Raw genomic sequence first — 21,959 nt, forward strand, 5'->3', positions numbered from 1 at the left:
ACTCAGAGGCACCACAAAGCAGAAAAGCTTTACATCAGACGGGTTACAGTATCGCTACAATGACAGCATCTAATGGAAGAAATAAGACACCTTGTAATGAAGATGCTAATTTAAGAAATATCACACTGTTCTCTGAAATATAAATCAGAAGGACAAATATAAACCAGACGCAGATGCAACAGTGGAAGGACGACTTAGCCTGAGAAAAGGGATGTTCCACCTTAATTAGGTACATTTAATATTAAATATGAAATAAATATTTTTCAATGAAACCTTAACATATAATGCCAAAAAAAGGAAAATGAGTTGTTTTTTTAAAATAAAATTATGATGAAATTGTAGAGCTCGACTAATGAGGGGTTTTTCCAGCTAATACTCATATTTGGAGATTTAAAAATCAGATATTCAGAATCAGCTGGTTGTCGTGACATAGACAAACTATGCAACATCAACACTCATAATGTTGCTGAAGGTCGATTATCTTGTTTGCTGTGACAAATGTTAATAGTGATAAATTAAAATTTTAAATGTTTAAATGTTATTTTTTACAAATCTTTTAATAACGTTGTTCAAAGGGTATTTATTGTACTTACAGGAAAGTTTTATTGTCATCAGCTGGTTGTTTTGCATAGTATCACATTCAGAGCAGATTGTAGATTATGTAGATTCTCATAGATATTCTGATTCCAATATATATCATAAATCTGTATGCTTTTGATTCTGCAGACCTCTACTTGCAGAAAGGTTTTTTCCTGTCTCCTGCGTCTTGATGATACACACACCCATGTTTACCAAATGGCTGAAACCAACTTACACTAAAATCACGAACTGTGCATCATAAAATTGCCATTGTTAGTCAATCATGAGTTTTGTGCAACAAAAAAGGACTTTTATCTTGTAAGTATGTAAAGAAAATACCCTATGCATTGCATCGTCCGAATCATTGTAGAAGAATAAGATTCTTACACAGGAAAAATTATTCTTAAAATTAGAGCAGGTTAGGACCTTCACTCTGTTGCATGCGTGGCAATCACACAATGCCACAATGAAACAACTGACATATTATTTTTTCCCCTGACATAGTCAGACGTTTTCTATCTCTGCGGTTTGAGTCAAAGTTGTGCTCTGTCATGTTAAATGCAGTTGACAGAAGGGGCAGGCAACACCCTAAACCTCTGGTCTGAGACTTTGTTTTCCCTAGGCACCAAAGCACAATACTTAATCAGACTTTGGTCTGTGAACTGCAGACTGTGGCTGTTTAACTGTAGTCTCTCATGTCACGTTTGCCATATTCTGAAAGCTCGTAGGAAACACCTTAGCCAGATTACTGGACTTGCTAGAAAAACTGAAGTAGTATACGGGACTTTAAGAGTGTTGAACATGAAAAGAGGAGTATTAGTGATTCTGATTTGAATTTAATGATGTAAAAATAGCAAAGACAGCTGTGAACAGTTTGTGTTTATCATTATGACTAAAAAAATATATATGACTCAGTTTGGGTATACCACAGTTCAAATGACCCAAGACTGAGCTCAATAATTAGGTCATGAAGGTTTGGTAATGAAAGAATCTGCATAAGAAGATAAATAGGTTGATTTTGGGGTTTTTTTGTTGTGTTGGTGGTTTGCTAACTAAACCTTAACTTTTGAAAGTGATATATCCCCCCCAAATAGGAGAAATAACAGCTTAGAAAACTTGACAAACAGAATGAATTCTTTGAGGTGTTTATATCCGAAAAACAAGATACTTTTTTGCACACAAAGATCACAAATTCTTTAGTTTACCTTTATGTACCTAGTTTACCAGGTACATAAAGAATGTCAACTTAACTTAAGAAATGATTAGTTCATTTATTTATTTATGTATGCTTTCACACTGATTAAAACTTCAGGGTTTAACAAAATGTTATAAAAAAATGTTGCTATTTTGTATATTGACATCCAGAAAAAGTGAGCATATGTAAATATACGACATACGCTCATAGAAGCAGTGTCACTTCAAATAATGAGGTATCCTACTTAAAATGCAGTCAGTAAAAAAAATAAACAATTAAAGAGACAGTCTTACTGTCTAAAGTAAGAAAAACCTATCTTCCATTAACTGAAACAGCAGAAGTATGGTATGCACTGCTCTGAATCTACAAGCAAAAGACCTGCTGTTTATGCTCATGCTTAATACAGTATAGTCTTAGAATGGGGGGGAGAGAGAGGGGGATGCCCTCTTCCATTGACTTAAATGTGTGAATATTAATCAAGTTTACATTTGTGATACTGTGAGTTTGGTCTGATCGACTGGTCTGAAAGCTTATGAGATCTCCCTAATCAAGAAATAAATCATCCCATTTTCCCGCCTTTCTTACTGCGCTAATATCTATGATGTTATCCCTGCATTGTAAATATAGGGCTGATGTCCTATATTGGACCACATGTCACATTAGGCTGATTTAAATCTTCTGCCACTTGCAATCGTCATACAAGTTCAAAAAGCATATTATATATGTTTATTTTACAAAATGTATTTAGGGTGAATACACTGTACATTGGCTACAGTAACAAGAAAATAGCCTTCCTTCCCAATTTACACTCAGCCCCATGGAAACAGGGTGAAAAACGTGGGGGAGATTTATGTGGAAGTTAAGGCAAATACAGAGCAGTAAGTGCAAGGAAAATTGCTTTGCTTTGTTACCATGGCCACCTGAAAATGCTTTGTGTTTTTCTCCAGCACAAGAGATGATGAACAGAGAGGGGAGCGTGCGGCAAAATATGTGTTCATGACAGATCTGAATGTTAGTTGATTACATACAAGATTAACTGTATTATGCGTGAAGATATTTTCATTTATTTCTTTCATACAGATTTAAGTGTATTTGACATTTTTAACTTCTGTGCCTGATTTATTTCACTCATTAAACTGAAGATCATGACTACATGTGATGTATATTTTGAATTCCTTACAGTAGTAACAAGACTCACATTTATTTCATGTACAACTACCCTTTTGGAAAAATGTCAGACTGGAATTACAGAAGGAACAGTGTGGGCTAAAGAGTTAGCCATGGCACTGGGCATAACCCACCTTTCAAAAGAGCCAGATGGAAAGGGTAAGGTTTCAGTCAAAATATTGTTTTTGGATTGAGGTGTGTAAGTGTTCCCTCACTCTTGCACTCTTTCAATCTCCCTACGTCCTTGTCTCTCTCAATCTTTCTCTCTTGTGCTTTCCAGCACTCCTTCAAATCCTCCTCCTGTTGTGTTTTATCTGATCTTGTCAAAGGTCTCCCCTATAAAACCAACGAAAGCTCATCAGAGCAGACCTCTGGAGACCCGGCTCGGTAAGTCCTGGTTAGGTTGCGTTCAGCTAATATTTATCAAAAATGCCAGAGTGCCGAATAAAAAGTCAGCACTTCAAATCTTTTTTTTTTTCGGAGTGATTCACGATGAAATGTATGGTGAAAGGCACCAGCGGTCTTAAATCAGCAGTTTTACTCTTAGACGCTTGATAAACATGCGGCCCACAGGTTTGTGTCTGGCCTGATGGGGCTGTGGGGCAGAAAGGTATGTGCTTAGTGGTGATTGTGTGCCATGGCCTCCCCTCATTCTCCAAAGTCGAACACACACAGAGTGACCTTGTGTGGAGCAGAGGGGTGGGCAGACACACTAAAATCAGCTCACGCCACGCAGTACTGTTGGCAAAAGAAAAAGATGATCCTTCAGGATTACACACACACCCACAATTACTCACTAAAAAGCATTAGTTCTACCCGACTCTGCATTATTATCTTTTTTTTAACTAACGCTAAATACACTTGCACGTATTCCTACATGATTCTCATAATCATCAGCTCCAAGTGAGACTGCAGGGTTGCCCCAGACTACTGTGGACTTGTTATACAAGCACCCATAAATCCACCCAGAGTTACATAAACCTGTCAGTGAGTTCATTACAATAATTATTTTAATTTTCTGTTGATGATTTAATGATAAAGCAACAGAAAAAAATAGAGAAAATAAAAAAACAGTGAAAGCAGTTTTCAGAAGAGAGGCCATGCCATGTTTCCTGTTGAACACTTGTCGCCTTCCAGCTGACAGAACACTTTGTGTTTCACTGCTGGCATAGCCCACAGTGCTGTGAGCCATAGCAAAGGAACACCTTCACCCTCACTGGCACGCAGTTAGAAGCATATACAATATATACACAGAATATATGCTTAACAGTCCACATGCATGAAAAAGCTATGAAAACATCATCATCAACCCAGCGGTGATGCAAATTAGGATTACCATACTTTACTGTTAATTTAAATAAAAATAAAAGCAATACAAAAAAAAACCATCAGTTCCTGGGTGAGAATACTTAAGTCAGACCAACAAAGAATACCAGCTCAGCACAGACATCTGCAGCCTGTGCATACAACTGATTAGCAATTATAAATAACGTTATGAAACCACCTTCGTATAGCCTTACGAGAATTAATCAGAAAAATATAATAAAACTCAAACTTAAGCATCCACATGCAAAAAAAACAAAATCAGAACATTGTCATATAGCTGCAGTGTGCAATGCTGTGGGGTTTTTCAGGTTTCCCGATAAAACTAGCACGGAGTTTGTTAGATTGTTCCAAAGGTATTGATGAGGGCTTGTCAAAATCAGAAGAGAGTTAGTGCAACATCCAATGAAAGTAGAGGTTACTGGAGAGAGTACTGCGATACCTAAAGGAGACATGCAACAGCTGCACATCACGAATTATGATTTTGTTCACTTAGCATAACTGCTATGATTGAGATATTGCTAATTTTACCCGTTCAAATCTAAGACGACTGTCCTTGACTTCACTGAATTGTTGTGGGGGATGTTTTTGGTACTTTAATCAGCTGCTTAATCTTTACATATCTCCTGACACTCACTCAGCAAGAATAAACATTTAGCAGAGTATCTTTCCAAAATATCCACCAGTGCAGAGAGGTACCCTCATTCAATCACACACAGCTTCCTCTCTGCCTGAGCAGCTGACACGTCCTCATACAGTTTATTATAGCTTATAAAGTGACTTTTGTTTTTACTCTCCCACAGATATGACTTTAAATAAGGTAAAGCACAAAGCTCAGAGAAAAGTACAAACTGTTTTTTTTTTTAAAGAAATATAAAAATTTCTAAAATTAAAACTGTCTCATTAGGACAAGATACACATGTAAGGGTTTTGTGATTGTGCTACAGCTTTACTGGTACTTGTGCTCCTTTCTTACCATTTTTCTCCACACTCATAATCAGACAACCAGGATTTGGTCATCTGTAGTGCACTCTATTGATATTTGGGGGGGTGTACTAAGGGGAAGTCTTTAACCAAAATACACAATAATATAATACAGCACGGTCATATCATCTTCGATCAAGACACTGAATCCCTCATAGAGGTAGGTCACAATTAAATGAGCTCCCCCCAACAACCCGCTCCCCACCCAATTCCCTTCAAAAAAGATTAGTGAATTCCTGCTCATGATGTCACTGCAAATGTACCGATGTATAGGTACCCTGGATTGGATAGGTGTACAGGTAGTCATGGTGACAGAAAAACTTCCCCAGATAAACAGATTAGTTGATTATCTGTGCCCAGAAACATGAAAACAATACAACTAGATCAATACAAACCATATTTCACTGTCAGGAGTGTGAACACCTATCATCCAGGGAACACCACTGTTTTATCTCGTGTCTCAGTGGATCCACTCTTTTGGATGTATTCTGGGAAAATACCAATCTATAGTCTACTCATCTTTCCTTTGTGCCATCAGTCTCCACATTAGCAAATTGGTTGACTTAAGAGGGATATATAAAACACTAATTTAGGTGTATTGTTCTGTCATTATCTACATTAGATTTTGGCATCAGGTATGAGAGCGTGACTGGAAAATTTGTGATAAAATTACAATTACCCCTGTGCCACCCCCGCAAAACTCAGCTAATGTACAAACAGTCACAGGGGATGTTATGATTTAAGCTTGTTGATTCCTACACCCTACTGAATGTATCATTTAGAAGGGAAAATGGCTTACAGTCTGGATGCCAGCGGCTTTGGGAAATTCAGAAGTTTTCTTTTGGATGAAGATGTATGATTTTTATCAGGTAGCAATGAAAAGGAGAAACATTTCCTGAGTAATATGTTTCTTTTAAAAAAAAACCAAGACTGTAGGTGGATTTTAGTCATAGATAAACTCAGCTAAATGAGCTTATAATTACGAAATTATAGGTGTATACCACTGCACCTGGTATTTTGACATTGGACAAGATGCTATCAATGCTGACAAATCCCTTCCAGTGGCTCATTTATTTGCACAATTACACAGATTGGTTATGCAAAGAGTAGGAGTATTTGTTATGTAAAGTTATACTGTATATGTATATATACGCATACTTTTAAGAAAGATTAAAAGAGGATATTGAAAGTTTGTGTGCAGCAGAACTGTGGATATGTGAAGGGGCAAAAAGGGGAGTCTTTTTTTGCCACTGTGGAGGTGGCAGCATTCTTGGTAGGGCTTATATGCCAGTGCTGACAAAGGTCTGGGGCATGTGTATGCATCAGGGGAAATGGGGGGTGGGGGGTGACACTGATCCCTCAGAAGGCTATATTTACCCAAGAGTGATAGGGGCAGGTGGATTCAGCTGGGATAGAGGGGTAGGGGTGGTAGAGATGGTTGGAAAGAACCGGACCTGGTTTCAGTTCAGTCAGAGACCGGGGGCAAACAGACAACCCAAATTGGGGGTTCTATTCAAAGCCAGCTGGTCTGGCTTTATTACATGCAGGACATCTATTTAAGGTCATTTGTGGCCTTTTGTTTTCTTTTTATCCATTATCACGTTTGTTTGTTTTTTTCTCTTTTTCAACTTTTTTTTACCTGTTTGATTCAGTCGGGCCTCAGCTGGTGCTGGAGGGTGTAGCTTCCTGGAGAAGCAGAGAAAAGGCACGGGTGAGTTTATAAATTACACCTATTCCACTTTTTTTTCCACCCTCTAGTCTGAATCTCATTCTCTTAGTGGAAAACCTGTCTCTGTCAGAACTTCAAACACTTTGCACAGCAGGTCATGACATGTTTAACAGATTAAGCCATAATTTGGATATCTGAGCTGCACAATTTAAACCATTCTGAAATTTATTTTGCAGCCGCATTGCCTAATTGTTTCATTATAGCTTCGCAGGATTTAGTGAATGATGTCTTTGTCATGTAACCCAACACAGAAGTGCCTATACCAGTATGAACAAGGCTAGAATATCTACTTAACTGCTGTTTACATTTAGATTTCCCTGCTCCTGAAAAAGTAGAAAGACACCAAAAAAAAAAAAAAAAGAGAGAAAAAATCTCAAACAGTGTTGTAGGAGGAGCGAGGTCCCAGCTGGTGCCAATCACCTCTGTTGAGCACTTGGGGAATAGCTGATTGAGGCTCCTGGAAGTGCGTGTGTGTGTGTTTAGTTTTAGGAGTGTACATTTTTATGTCTCCAAGGCAAGAAAAATGGTTAAAGTCAGTAAAGTGGAACTTTATATTGTGCTGTTTCTCAGTTTCTAATTCTTCACAGTCAGTTTAGGTTACTTGTACCGTTATGGGTAATTGCTCAGAACATCTCATTGCACGATCTGGAATTATCAGTGAAAGAAAGAGCGTGGCCTTAAAGTGTTGTTTGCTTTAGAAATGACTCATTCCCTCAAGGTGGCTGCACTAGATGCAAATACATACTTCAGATGAAACGTGTGTTTCCCATTTTGGTGTCTAAGGAAGACATACTGGACAAACTTTTGATTGACAGAAAGGGAACTATTCGTCACCAGGGGATGTAAGAATATGTCATTTGTCCCAAACTGCGTAAAAGGCTTTTATTTTTTAAGTTTGTTTCCACATTAGATTTAAATTTGTTGATGCTTATAAATTTCATATCTTTAAATTTGAAGTTCAGGGTATTTTAGACTATTTATTAAAATCGTTACTAAGTCAACTGTTGACACAGACAGTGGATATAAAACTTTAATATACTCCTACTTGAAAATGAAAACAGTTTTATTTTTCATTTTTAATATACATCTAAACTTGAGAAGTACACATGCACACATGTCATATTATTCACCCAAAAAGCAGAACAGTAGAAACTTTGACCCAGTTTACAGGAACAGTGCAGTCCTTACTTTACTGCTTCTCTGCCCCTGAATTCCATGGCTTTGATGGTCAGCGGAGTTGAGGAAACGCACTGTTTTCTTTCTCCGTAGGGTGGTGAGCGCTCTTGTACAGTTGCCTCTCTGCCTTTGAAACTCACCTCATCCTGTCTTTCCACCTTCCAAGTCAGCTATTGGTTTCATTGTTGCTTCCAGTTTTTTGTTTTGTTTTGTTTGTTTTTTATGTTGTATGAATAGTAAGTAAATTATAATTATTAATACATTTTTAACTTAAATGGTAATGTCTCAAATGTGAATGTCAAAGTTTGGTCAGTGATAATACGAGCACAAATTTTCCCTAAAAATGTAGCTTTTAGTTTCAGTGTTTCACTTTGTCTGGTGTTAAGTGGAAGGTAATTCAATGCAGATATGCATTTTGTGGTTTCCACTGTGTCACAGTGTCTTTGTATAAATTAGAGGGAACGTTAAGATACACTGTAGAAGTAATTTGCTGATTTGTTGTTACTGTGTAGCTGCTGCTGACAGAAAGCATTGGTAGTATTTAGTTTCCATGGTTATTTTGTGGCACCACTGATCCAGATGCTCCCGAGTTACTGTAGAAAGTGCATTTCATTTTTAAAACAAATTAGAACTGAACCAAGACCAATTACACATATGGGAGTGATTTCAATTGTGATGCATGAAGTACCTTGGTTCTGTAATGGCTTACAGTAACAGCGTAGTAATTCTGCTCTTATTTTTTTCCTTTTCATTCCCCTTTTTATTATCTTTATTATTTAATTTTGGAAGACTTCCAGCAGCGGTCCATCCTTCTGTTTAAAAACTCTGTTTCCTTCTAACCCCCTGAGCACTGTCAAGGCCAGAAAACAGTATGACGCTCCGCCGCCATGATACAATGCTTGTGTGCCGGGGCCGCCTAAATCTACAAAACACGAGCGCTGGCGCTAGGCAGCTCTTTTGATCTGCAGCTAATCTCAGTTGCCTGCCTCTCCTCTGATCATGTCTGAATAAGAATGAGTTGGGGGTGATCCTGGAGGCACAAAGAGCTTTAGACATCACCGCTTGTCTGCCAAGCTCTACTGTGTAACACAGGTCTGCGCCGATGGTCGGCCTCGCTCTCATACATCTGAGCTGGGAAATCCTCGTTTAGATACGCAACGTATTCCATTCTAGTTGCTTTTCTTCGCAGTGAGACACTATCAGCTGCTTGGTGAGAGTGTGGGAGAAGTTGCAGAGCCATGCTGAATGATTGTTAATTGTCAAGAGAATTGGCTGAGGTCAACAGCTGCAGGAGGGACTTTTGCTGTGTAATAGTTATTATGGGAAATCAAAACAAAGCTAACTGCAGACTTTTGTGCTATAGTTGGATGCATTGCAGCTGGTTTTTGTTATTCAGGAAGTGTAAGTGCAACTTTTTACAAACGATCATCTTTATATTACTCTTTATATTGTAATATTCTGTTAAAAATAATGTAACTTTACTTATTCTTCAGTATTAAAAACTGCTTTTATTGCTCAGCATGTAACTATATTGCTTCTGCTGCCTCTAATTAAACCACCAATGCCAGTGACCCGTATTAATGCTTTCTGATTTGCCTCCTTTGTCAGCAGAACAAGTTTTGCCAGTTCCTTTCTAAAATGCGCTTATGTTTAGGGAGCGATCATGGATGTGGTTTAAAGAAACCATAGTTGATGGTTAAATAAGAAAGAAACAGCTGTCTCCCATCACATGTTACGCTCAATATTATTTACAAATACATAACAAAGCCAAACTTCAGCTGTAATTTAAGTCTGCATTTCTTCTTTGACATGTTGATCATGGCACTTTGCTCAGACGTGGGCTCTGTTCCACTGCCGCACATTTAACACTAATAATGTTGTTTCAGAAACAGCTTTTGCACCACTTCAGGAAACACCGGTGGGCACCCCTTGAACTGAGACATAAAAAAAAAGTATCACTGGCATCTCTCTTTTATAGGCACAATTAGAGAAAGGGCAGCAAGAACAATGGAATAACTGTGCCTTTGTTGGAGCAGTTCATAGGGAATTACTTTCCAACCATTCAAAATGAGGAAAAATCATTAGCAGAAAGTGAGTTTCTTTTCCCTCCCTCCCTCTCGCGAAGCAATCTGCTGGAGACAAAGAGAACTTTGAGCCCTTGATATACAGACAGTAAGCGTGGCAGTTAAGCACAAAGAAGACACGGGGAGAGGAGGAGGTGGGAGAGAAAAAACCACCAGGGATTAGAATAATGAAGGAAGTAAATTAAAAACAATTAAAATATTTGTGGGATAGCGGTTAGAGATATTTAATATTTGTTTTGTTTTTTTTAATACTTGGCTAAAATGCCTAAACAGACGACCGTGTTGAAGTAGTTTAGGGTAAAAAGTTGGTTAAACTTTGGGGCACAGAGAACACCTCCAGTGAACCCCTGTGCTAAACTTCTCCATTCCCCTAAGAAGGGTGCAGACCTCCCCTGCAGGCAGCACACTTAATTGCAGTGCCTGTACACTGTGTTGTTCATATATAGCAGATGGCACACACTGATGGCACCTGTCACATTAATGATATATGTGACATTAAAGCATTTTGATTGTAAATAAAATAAGCAGGCAGTCAATTTGCAGGTATCAAGGCTGAATAATCCCCTCTGTAGTCGACGTGAGCTATTTTTATTTTCTTCCCAATGTGATCATCTTATTGAAATTGTTTATTATCATCCATTCGACAGGTGGCACGGTTAGTTCTTCGAATTAAATATGTGGAAGACGTGCTTGCTTTGTGGTCTGTGTCTCTGCGTGTCGAAAAGCCCACGTAGATGCAATATAACAAAGCGAAGAAGCAACAGGTCTGATTAACAGCGCGCCCAGCATCGCTGTGTCTCAGTGTGCCAGTGCAGTCACAGACAGGACCATGGAGCTTTTCCTGTGATGTAACCAGAGAATCAAGAAGAACAAAGGGAGAATTTGTTGTTCAGCTTGTGCCTCATCCATAATGCAGGAAAGGTGTACAGACAGAATAGTGTTGGTTAAACGCAACACATGCAAATCACCCGAGCTGTCCCTGACTGACACTGCTTGTTAAGGGCTTGTTATATAGCCATTGCAGTTTTGGATGATAGATATTATTAAAGATGTAGCCACATGGTAGAAAAAAAATGTGTTATTAAAATTAAAACCGTATACAGTTTCACTGAAATATATCAGGTCACTTCTCTTGTTATTTATTACATTTCAAGATATAACAAGTAAAACTACAGGATGTAGAAATATTTGACACAACAGTTTTTAAAAATCTGTTTTCTTGTAAAGTGATACAATAGTGACCTAAAGTTATGATGTAGATGAAATGAATATATGATATGTGTATCTTGATCAAGTCTTTTTACATTTGCATACAACTGATTCTTGCAGAGGCAAAATACCTCGAGGCATGAGTGCCAAGTTAAGGCAGAACTGCGTCGCTGCTTTCTTTCAGAAATAAAATGAACAAGGAGATATTGCCTAATAGCTGAATTGCATGTTCACATATAAAAAAAAAAAAAACATTCGTAAGTGCAAATAAATACTTCCTCATGGTTATATGACTCTCTTTGTTTTATATATATTATAACAAGGAGAAATATGATTTCAGTTAATTAAACCTGATTTTCTAACCTTTGCTCCCTTAATTATAAAGTACTGTAGTACAATTCCTTCGACTATAATTACTGATGATATTGCCCTGTGAGTTTCATTATAATACTTATTAATAAGGAGCTTCAAATGATTTATAATACCACGCTTTAGATGACTTACCCAAAGACCAAACACAGATCAGCAGGGGAATGTCTCTCATTTTCTAAAGCAGGTGTGTTTTTCCTGAGAACAGAGCCCAGATGTTGAGGCTGAGTGAGAACTGTATGGCTTAGATACTAGGAGTTCAAATGAACAAAGAATGAATGACGTTATAGTTTAATAATTGTATAAAATAACGGACCATGTTATGGATTCCTCGATATTTGTGCTCTTGAATGTATACTGTCACATTACATACACATAACACGTGCAAATGATTCACAATTATGAATAACGTTTTAATTATTATACAGTTTTTTGGGTTTTTTTTTCCAAATTTCTTTAATCAATCTAGGTTTGCCCTAACCCTAACTATAATGATACATAATATGTGATGCATTTCAATAAGGCTGAATAAGAATAATAAAAAAAAATTTTTTTTAAATAAATATGCATTGAATTTTTAGCATTATATACCAAGTCAAAAAATGTTGCTGTGATTGCCCTTGAAACACCCATAAGACATCTCCACCTGCAAAAGGGAGATCTGTGGATTCCCAGCTGAGCATGTGAGTTAAATTGGCCTGCAGGTCTTTCTGTGCTTTCTGTGAAGCCTTTGGTCGTCACATCATGTAGCATCAATCTATTGTCAAAAAAACAAACGTGTCTAAAATTCATTAGGGAACGAGTGCAGGAAGAGAAAGCGGTAAATACCAAATAAAGCTGCAAGCATCTTCAGACATATCCGACATACAACAAATACTCTGCGTGTTTCGTAGTGCTTCTGTAATCGCTGGCTAATTCTCAGGAGCAGTGAGGCAGAGCGCTTGACAACATCATCTACTGTGACAGGCAGATTGTGTTTTCACGTGAGCATGATCGACAACAGATTGCACTGAGCCCGGGCTGTTCTTGTTTGCCCTGGAAATGTGTTTGTGTTTATCTTTTGCTTGAGAGAGGCATTTCTTTCTTTCTCCCTCTGTTACCAAAAACAAACGGGCGTGCGCGCACACATACATTTTTAGGCAAGCTGTTCTGCACGTGTGCGTTCGGTGCGTGCGTGTGACACATGCTGTGAAGTGGCTGCCAGGAGAGGCTTAAGAAACAATCCAACCAAGATCAATATCAGCAAACCGCACTTATATGTTTGACTTAAGATCCAGTCGCAGTTTCCCCTGTTTCACTTTTTATGCACAGCCGAAGCCAAACCTCACGAAACTGAATTTACCCGAAAGCCTAAAGTCTGTGTTTATGCACACTGTGACATATTTTGAAATTACATAATTGTTTGGCAAACTCTTAAACTGATTTTTTTTCCTCCACCAGGCTTTGATGAGACTGTCAACCCACACTCCAACACACTCTCAAACACACTCCTCAGAACACAAGTTCAGGATTCATGTAGGAGGGAGGGACAATGGCTAATGAGTAGGTCTGGGAAAGTTTCAGATGGCAAGAAACTAATAATTTCGCTCATTTTGATTAATGAGAAAATAGTTTGTCTTAAGATAACACAAATGCCAAAACATATAATATTTAACTTACGACGCGCTCTGCTTATTTGCACACAGTCATTGTGTAACTAACTCTAAATTTATCAGTTTTAATAGCACAATGTGGCACACCTTCAGCTCTGCAATGTGGATTAATATCAGCCTGGTTATAATGCTGTATATAATACATATAGATATAGATATTTAGCCTTAGCCCTGTGCTCAGTAGTCTCAAGAGCAAAATATACAGCAGGTCTTCCCTATTTTGCATTAAATGTATGAGAACTGAGGGAGGCTGTTAGTATGGTTTCACCATAGGTTTATCCCCGTAGACAAGTCAGTCATTTATGAATAAGCATGAGCCAGTGTTTGCCTCATTTAATGATTTTTCACCATTCAAATGTATTCCACATCCCCCCATTTTTTTCTCTGTTTCACATGGCTATCATACACACACACACACACACACGTTACACAGATGTTAACATAGATCTTTGCACACTATGTGCAAGTGCCTACTCTTACACAGAAGCAGTAAGCACTTCACTGGCAGGTTCACTCTTCTTCTCACCGTGCCTGCCTACTTTGCTTCTCCTCTCAGGTGCTAACCAAATGACGACCTCAAGCACTGGGAACACTGAAAGGACCTCTTCAGTGAGCTTCTCGCAAACAGCATAGAAAGCTACAAGAGGGAGGGCACGAACAGAAGAAGAAGAAGAAGTAGAAGGAACACTGCATGTGGTATGTACAACCACATAAGCACCCACAGCTATCCATATATTTTGGAGACTTACTGCAACTGTCAGGTGCGAGCACCAGAAGAAGTCTGAAAGGAGGAAATCATGTCTGTTGAAACTGTGACTCTGTGAACTCGCCGTTTCATACATGCTGACATGTAACGCCGTTGATATCTGCCGTGTCGCGTTTATGAACTTGCTGTGTCCAACAGCGCCTTATTGATTAGTATGGAGGTCTAGGGACCAGAGGAAATGCTATTAAAGATTAAAGGGTCAGGTGATGTGAAGGTGGCATTCAGAGTCATCAGACACCAGCGGCTTCGGTTACAGGCTGTAATGTTCACCCGTCAAGCAGATTAGCCAGCTTGATTTATTTATTACTTGATGTCTTACCATTTCCTACCCTCACTGACTGAATAACTGATTGACTGGGTGGCTGACTGCTTGCATAGCTTATGTGTCGTAGGTGAACTTCAAAAGGGAAGATTATGGAGTCACTCGGCGTCTATTTACACAACACGCAGTCTGTATTGCTTTTACAGTGCAAAGCTAATAAAGAGAAAGGGGTTTGCTGTTTAACTGTATATAGACCACAAGTGTTCTTTGGGGGGTTTTTTTTGGTTTGTTAAAATATCAGGATGGAAGAAACTTTTGGAAGCCTGTGATAATGTTTTCCCTTTTTCAATGTTAAATTGATATAAAGTCAACAATGGGGCCTAACGGTGTATTGTAGCGTAACAAGCTCCATTCAGGGCAGCCATTAAAAATCCTAAAACCGTGATACGGCACCCATATAATGTGAGTATAATAGAACTCTGGTATTATGAGGCCTATCTGGTATACATCTCTGTACAGAGAGCCAGTGCACTGCCTGTCTGTGTCTTATCTGAAGTGGCAAACTTGCTGTTCTAATTGTTATCTTCACACTAATAGAGTGGATGTTTTGAAATCATTTGGTTGGACGGATAAAGGCTTGGCAATTCCCCAATGCTTACTGTCTCTGTCAGGGCTTATCTGTAGGAGATAGCTGGGTCCCTAAGAATGATTGGCGGGGTGCAGCATGTGCAAAAGTGTTGCAGTGTCTGAGAAAGGAGGCAGAGCAGACATCCAAGGAATTGTTGAGAATTAGAAAATGGCATTATTCGGGAGTTGCTAAAGTTGCTCCTACTTTTCCAGCGAAATCGCATTGAGGGAAGAATCATGTCATTTAATGTGATAATTAATCTTAAACTCTTATTGTTAAAATAATGAGTGATGTTGGATCATCTGTGAGTGTGTGTTTGTAGAAAATGGTGTCTTTTTTGAAGTATTTCTAAAAAAAAACAAAAAACTAAAGGTGCTGAAACACGCTGAAGTGTTTTGCTTCTTGCTACGACAGACTTAAGTTTTGGTGTACTTGGCATCTGATGTGACTCGCATGAAACAATTGGCTGGAAACTTAACCTGCCTGAGCGAAACACAACTTTCGCGGTACGGGTTTCATCGCATGCTGTCGCCTGCAGACCTCGGGGTGCTCTCCGTGACATCATTAGTTAAAGAACACATGCCCCATCTTCATCCTCCTCCTCCTCTAGCGGTCCTCTCTCAGCACTAATTGTGTCCACTCCGTCGGGCCTGGCGCAATAATAAAGCGTTAAGAGCCTTGCCTCGTTTATTAAAGTGGAGTTGGGAAATGTGAGACCGCCCCCTTTCAGGAGTTTTTTTTTTTTTTTTTAAAGAAAAGGGGTAGAGAGGAAAAAATCGATTATTTCTTCACGCAGGAGAGCAGAAGGTTTAGGGAAAGACTTGGTCGGGATTGTGGGGAGGAACAGAAACAGCTTCGCAACATCACTATTAAGCTTCAGACGTCCAGTACTAATACCGGCACCACCTCCAACACAGCCGCTCCACCGAGTCCCTCGCCGCTCACCGGTACTACGCACTAGCAGACCAGACGGTGCGTCCTCAGCGCCTCCTGAGCGAGCTCTGTCGGATCAGAGAGAGAGAGAGAGAGAGGAGAGAGAGAGAGAGAGAGAGAGGGGGGTAGTTTTCTCTGACATTATAGGGACTCATACCACGTATTGTAGGTTACTTTTTTTTTCCTCTCGGCGCCGTCCTCCTGCTTAGTTGCGCTCCTGGATTTTAAGTGCGTCTCGGCGAACTCCGTCCCCCATCAAGCAGCGGCTCCAACCTTCCTGTCAAACGGCCGGACCAAACACCCGGCGGACCGCTTGTTGTAGCCTTCTCTCGCTTCACTCGGGACAAGATTTCAGATAAAGTAAGTACCGCACTTGCACCACTTGGCACTCACTGGCAAACACCTCACTCCATCGTATGGTTCTTAAAAAAATTATTATTTATTTTATTTGAAATGTTCCGTAAGGGGAAACTTGAGGGTCTAGTTTGATGCGCGTTGTCTCCCCTGACAAAGTACAGCAACTGCGTGTATTGATTTGTTGTGACCCCCTTTCGACTCGTGCCGGTAACAGCAATGTAATATAGTTACCGAGCGACATCAAATCACTGGTTATGGTGTATTAGGAGATCCGTGTGGTGATTTTAGGTGTCACTGCTGTGTCGACCTTGTGCAGCTTTCTCGCGTCCACATGCAGGCGCACAGTCCAGAAGCCAATGAACAGGCTGGTCACATTAACACTATACTTTATGCCCTCTTTTTGCGCCTTTGGGCAGGGTGGCATATGAAAAGTTACATTTGGGTTGTAAAATGTAGCGTTCAGTCTACCTCAAACAAAATTACAAAGGCAAAAGGAGATGCACAAGTTTTTACATCTCAGATTTCCATCAAAGCAACAGATTAGGGAAACAGTGATCCTAGTTTGTGGATATTCTTTGCGCACGAAATAAACGTTCTAAACTGAGGTGAACTGATGGCAATTATGCCGTGCTAAACTTTAAACCGGTATATTATGTAGGAAGCTTTGATAATTATTAAATAAATAGCTAATCATATCATCGCTGCAATACAGGGGAAAACATTCTTTTACACTTATTTGGATGTAAATTTATGTAGATGAGCGACACGGCGGACTGTGCTGTAAATCAGTGTTTTACAGGAGGTTTGGCTGTTCAGGCTCAACTATAATTTCTTCTCTGTGCCTTTGTGACTGAGACTGACTTATTACAAGAGAGCAAGTATGATTAAATTCATATTGCGAGTTTGGTTAAGCCTCACGTTGCTCAACTAAACCTGTTGCGATGAGAGGAAAAATCACGAGGCTACAATTAACTTGTGGCAACTTTTCTCAGGTTTCAGCTTTGGAGCTAAAAATGGATTCTTTGTTTTACACTTAAAGTGTACGGACACGAGGCCCACCATGTAATGTGCAGAGAAACTCGGGCTTGCAGTGACATTTAAAATTACTATTATACATTTCATTTTCATTTAGATAGATTTTGGGATTGAGTTGGCTGTGGACAAAAAAACGTATGCCAAATGTGAGGATAAACGTTTATCTCTTTACTTATATTGAGCTGAATTAGTTCTTAAGCTGAAACACAGTTTTGTCTGTGAAATAAATTATATAAAAAAGTAAGAAATGAACAGGGCTTTAATGTAGTGATAACTGCTTGAAATTAAATATAATTAATGTAACTTTTAGAGAATATTTTGAGATTCATTAAACTATTAAATTAATTTTAAAATAACAGCTATGTAAATGAGGTATTTTAAGGCACTTACAGAATGGTAAAAGTGTTTCTGTGTGTAGCTGTATACCAGCTTATTTAATGTGTGCGTTTAAAACACACTGCGTACCGCTTGACTACATTTCTCAGTTCACTTTCAGGAAAAAAAGAGAGATGCTCCGTGTTTTAAGACGTATGTAATTTTTAAGATTTTTAAGAACTTCTGAAGGGAACGTGGTGTCCAGTTGTCCAGTAACCCTTTATTAAACTTTTATGTGAACTTTTTAGTCTTAAAAAAGTCAGAGTGCATTCATTTATATTTTTTTTAGAAAACAACATCATAAGTGTGGCTTTCCTTTTCTGACTATCGTCAATGAAGTTGTTCTGTGTGGCCTGTCTGGCCTGTTGCTCTCTTGGGATTTAGCGATAGGTTAATCCGCTCAGAGGAAGGTGAGCACTTGCATGTGGACCCACGATTACACACTGAGAAGTCTGTCAGCCAAGCTCTGTAATCTAAGAGACCCTCTACACACACACACACACACACACACACACACACACACACACACACACACACACACACACACACACACACACACACACACACACACGGACACTTGTATGCAGTCGTGCGCAAACACACACAGGTGCACAAAAGCATGTTCTGTCTCCTTTCTCTCTCTCGCTCTCTCTCTCCCTCCTTACACACACACTTTTACACACATGCATCAACACCCACACTATTTGGCCTGCGCTGCTTTTGTTTCTCTTATTCTCTTAAGACCTCTCCATCTTGACAAATCATTTGGGATTTTAGGCGCTGATTCACAAAACCAACAGCGACAACACACTCTTACCCTTCTCACAGAGAGGGATTAGAAGGTCACGTGTCTCTGTGATTGGCCAGGGCATTGAGCCGATTGTCAGGGCACTTTGCTGTACGCCAGGGGCTCAGTAAAGCTTTAGTTAAGTGAAGGAAGGGAACACATTGTATGCCACGGTCAGGGTAATTCCATGTGTTTTCAAGGCACTGCAACAAAATCAGCATAATTAGCAAATATTTGTCATTTGAAATGCCTAATATATTGCTTATAAATGTGTAATTTAACACCCATAAATTAGTTTTACTGGTGGTAACTTCTATTCCTGCTACCAAGTTTCCATCTTCAGGGGGGGAAAAGGTGTAAACTATACCACTGTGCTCCCTGATCTCTGCTCACATAGACATTTAATACTGTACAAGAGGCACATTTCAAAGATCCCCACCTTATGGAAAACCAGATCTATGAAAACATTTTTCCTTAATGGAGACAACCAATGTATTTATGTTTAAGCAAACAGTTTAAAAGCCCCTTTAGCTGTGCTTTAAAGTTTTTGTTTTTTTTCACTAATGGCTTCAAATATTTTGGAAGAAGTTTGCAGAGTTTACTCAGTTAAACATCAGTAAAACATTCATTTGCAGATTGCCGGTTGGCAAGATCGTGAGGTAGACATTGAAGAACTCTTAAGTGGACTTCATGCCCTTTGGCTCAAATGAGAGGCTGATATAAGACTCAGATGTAGACATTTGTATTTGCCTCACATGCAATGCTTCATAACGTAAGAAAGCGTCTTAAAATGCTGCGAGACGACCTTGTGTATCCCGCATGTGAAAACGTTTAATTGGTTTAGCAGCATATGTAACGCAATAAAGTGCAGGCTGTGTGTGTAGTAAAATTTGCCTCACATAAATAACAGAAATATTAAGGCATTTGTTGAGAAAACAATTCTTCTTGCCAATTTCTAAGCAGATGAAAATGCTTATGTTTTATAATAACTTAAAGGCTTCTTGCATTCCTGTTTATTGCACATGGCAGGTGTTCTCTAGTTGCTGCATGGGAGGAATAGTCTCCTTTTTTTCTCTTTTTTTCTTTCTTTTTTTTCTCTTTTCATACGTTTTATAGTAGCAGTGAAATACGCAGGGCTCAACCTCACCATGTGTTTATTTACTCGTCTTCAGCAGATCTCGCTTTCATTGTCCTAACTGTTGTGCGTGTTAGAAATGTTTATCCAAATGCATCTTTGCCTTAGGAGCACTGTCTGTGTATCTTCTCATAAGAGCTGCAATTACTCATAAAACTTACCACACGCACACGCACACACACACACACACACACACACACACACACACACACACACAAAAATCAAAAAGTAAATAATGCAGTCCTTGAATGGTTTTTTGGTGGATTGAATGCATATATTTGAATATGTCCTGGTTTTTGCATAATGATGCAAAGTATTCTTCTGTCTCTATCTAGTAATTAGCAGTGACGTTCAGCAACTTTCTCTGTATGCTGTAAGTGGATGGGGGTGTGTGGGGTTTGTTCACTGGGGTGTTAAAGATCACAGAGGAATATATCAGCCTTTGATGTTTAATTGTATTGTAAAACACACTTTAGAATATTTCTGCATAAAGTAGACTTCTGGCTGTGCTGTGCTTTGTGCTTGCTGTTTCTTTTGTGTGTTTGTCTGTCAGTGTGTGCTGTGTGTCTGGGAGTTGTGTGTGTGTGTGCGTTTTCAACTTTGCGTCTTGTCTCTGTGTATTCGTGCGCTGGAATCTTTGTGCTTTTGTGTGCGTACGTGTTTTTTGTTTTTTTCCCTTCGTCTGAGTTTTGTGAGGTTGTTGCTGGTGTATATTCAAATGAAAATGCTTGTTTTTCTTTTTCTCCTTTATTCTCACACTGAAGAGGGTAGGATTTGATGTCTGCGATGATGGAGCAGTCTGGAAAACAGTGTCAGTGTGAGGGCTGAAAAGGCAAACTGAGAAGACAGATGCACATGAACACAGAGAGAGATACGCGCGCAGAGAGAACGCAGATGGAAATTTATTTGAGCAGAGGTTAGTTAAGAGCACGCCGACAAAGTGTTCGGCCTCCGCTCAGGTAACCCTCCGTTAAGATGTCGATGCGTTCGTGATGTCATGTTTAACACAGTGATCTAGATGAACAGGATGTCCTGCCCTTCTTCATCCTGTTTCCTGTTTCCTGCCTGGCCTGTTGGCCATTATTACGGCAGCAGCCTGCTGGGTGGTCTGTGCTCGGCAGTGCTGACCGCACAATCATATCATCAGCTGCAGCCCACCTAAAGAGACACCCAAAACACCTCACCATACTTGAGGCCTGCTGTCTGAAATATTTGGACAGGGAGAGAGAAAGAGAGAGAGGCCCGGGAGGCGAGAAGGCTGGAGGAGTGCAGGAGCAGAGGAGTCTGAATGATAAGACAAAGAGAAACATTTAGAGTAGAGCAGAGTTTGGGTTTCTTTGTCCAAACATGAGATCATTCCAATTAGGTTGAAAGCCTCCAACATCAAGACTTAAATGTTCAAATGAGAGTTAAATAAGAGTTTTCAGGCTTATAAACTGGCACATTAACTTCCCAAGACTTACCCAACTTTCAATCCTGAGAGAATTTTTCTTCTTCTTTTCCTGCACAGTGCAGACAGTTTTAGGGGTAACGCAAACATGACATCTGTAATGCTGACTTGAACCGTTACGTGGCGAAACCAGAATTTATCTGACAGATTTTTTAGAAGCCAGTTTGTCAGAGAAGTGTTTCCTGTCTGTTTATGGAAATGTAGCAGCCAAAGGCATTTTCTTTGATTAAACCCTGCTCCTGACCCGTAAATAGTTAGGAGCAACTTCTTACGCCCTAATATTATTTCAGAGAGAGATGCCCCCACCCGCCTTCACCATATTCCTTTGGTGTGGGACGCATTTGGAATCCACCCAATGCCAAGAAAAAAAAAAAGAAAAAAGGAAAAAAAAAAGAAGGTGTAGGGATGGGGAGAGTGAGGAAAAAAAATGTAGAAATGTTTTCCAGTCGCTGTAATTTATCTTTGTCACAACTGCAACATAGCCGAGTCATTGTGCAACAGAGTCCTGTGAGACGCACAGAGGTAGCTCTGTGCCTTGGCCTCACACAAGCTCGCATCCATCTGAAACCCCCTGCTCGCTCGGCTGCCACAATCCGCGCCGCTGCCGCCACCGCTCCCCATCCGCGCTGCTGCTGAGCGTCACGTCGCGATCGGATATTTATAACAGATCTTGTGTTCACACCGAATTCAGAGGAATTAGGACTTGAATTCTACCCCGTCAGGCTTTTTATGTGAAGTTGCTGTTTTTTTTTTCCCAATACAAC

The 21,959-nt window shown here is 39.5% G+C and overlaps 1 protein-coding gene across 9 annotated transcripts in view; it reads left to right on the forward strand.

Annotated features, from left to right (window-relative positions):
- The first annotated feature begins 6,692 nt into the window (after positions 1-6,692).
- mef2cb (myocyte enhancer factor 2cb) overlaps positions 6,693-21,959 on the forward strand; it is a 69,513-nt gene continuing 54,246 nt past the window's right edge. For 5 of the 9 annotated variants that reach the window (XM_085425292.1, XM_085425291.1, XM_085425297.1 and 2 more), the window contains exons 1-2: positions 6,693-6,959; positions 14,024-14,163. The gene's annotated coding sequence lies outside the window, so the exon portion shown is untranslated. Of the gene's footprint in view, positions 6,960-14,023; positions 14,164-15,825; positions 16,417-21,959 lie in introns of those variants that run through there. The other 4 variants (XM_085425293.1, XM_085425294.1, XM_085425289.1 and 1 more) reach the window with 3 other exon arrangements.

This window comes from Rhamphochromis longiceps, linkage group LG12 (genome assembly GCF_057381845.1).
Source record: "Rhamphochromis longiceps isolate RC_006_pf linkage group LG12, R_longiceps_female_GT1.1, whole genome shotgun sequence".
Lineage (NCBI taxonomy): Eukaryota > Metazoa > Chordata > Actinopteri > Cichliformes > Cichlidae > Rhamphochromis > Rhamphochromis longiceps.